The sequence below is a fragment of the Volvox carteri genome, assembly GCF_000143455.1.
Source record: "Volvox carteri f. nagariensis unplaced genomic scaffold VOLCAscaffold_17, whole genome shotgun sequence".
NCBI classification, from domain to species: Eukaryota; Viridiplantae; Chlorophyta; class Chlorophyceae; order Chlamydomonadales; family Volvocaceae; genus Volvox; species Volvox carteri.
In genome coordinates, this window is record NW_003307560.1 from 1,101,867 (window position 1) to 1,102,645 (window position 779).

A 779-nucleotide genomic window follows, 5' to 3' on the forward strand; every position below is an offset into this window, starting at 1 on the left:
CTGGCATGATGCGGTTCGGGGGACATGGCCTGGCATGATGTGATTGGGGGGCATGGCCTGGCATGATGCGGTTCGGGGGGCATGGCCTGGCATGATGCGGTTCGGGGGACATGGCCTGGCATGATGCGGGTTTGGGGGACATGGCCTGGCATGATGCGGTTCGGGGGGCATGGCCTGGCATGATGCGATTGGGGGACATGGCCTGGCACAATGCGATTTGGGGGGCATGGCCTGGCATGCTGCGGTTCGGGGGACATGGCCTGGCATGATGCGGTTCGGGGGACATGGCCTGGCATGATGCGGGTTTGGGGGACATGGCCTGGCATGATGTGATTGGGGGGCATGGCCTGGCATGATGTGATTGGGGGGCATGGCCTGGCATGATGTGATTGGGGGGCATGGCCTGGCATGATGCGGTTCGGGGGCCATGGCCTGGCATGATGCGGTTCGGGGGACATGGCCTGGCATGATGCGGGTTTGGGGGACATGGCCTGGCATGATGCGATTGGGGGGCATGGCCTGGCACAATGCGATTTGGGGGGCATCGCCTGGCACAACGCGATTTGGGGTGCATGGCCTGGCATGATGCGGGTTTGGGGGGCATGGCCTGGCATGATGCGGGTTTGGGGGACATGGCCTGGCATGATGTGATTGGGGGGCATGGCCTGGCATGATGTGATTGGGGGGCATGGCCTGGCATGATGTGATTGGGGGGCATGGCCTGGCATGATGCGGGTTTGGGGGACATGGCCTGGCATGATGCGATTGGGGGGCATGGC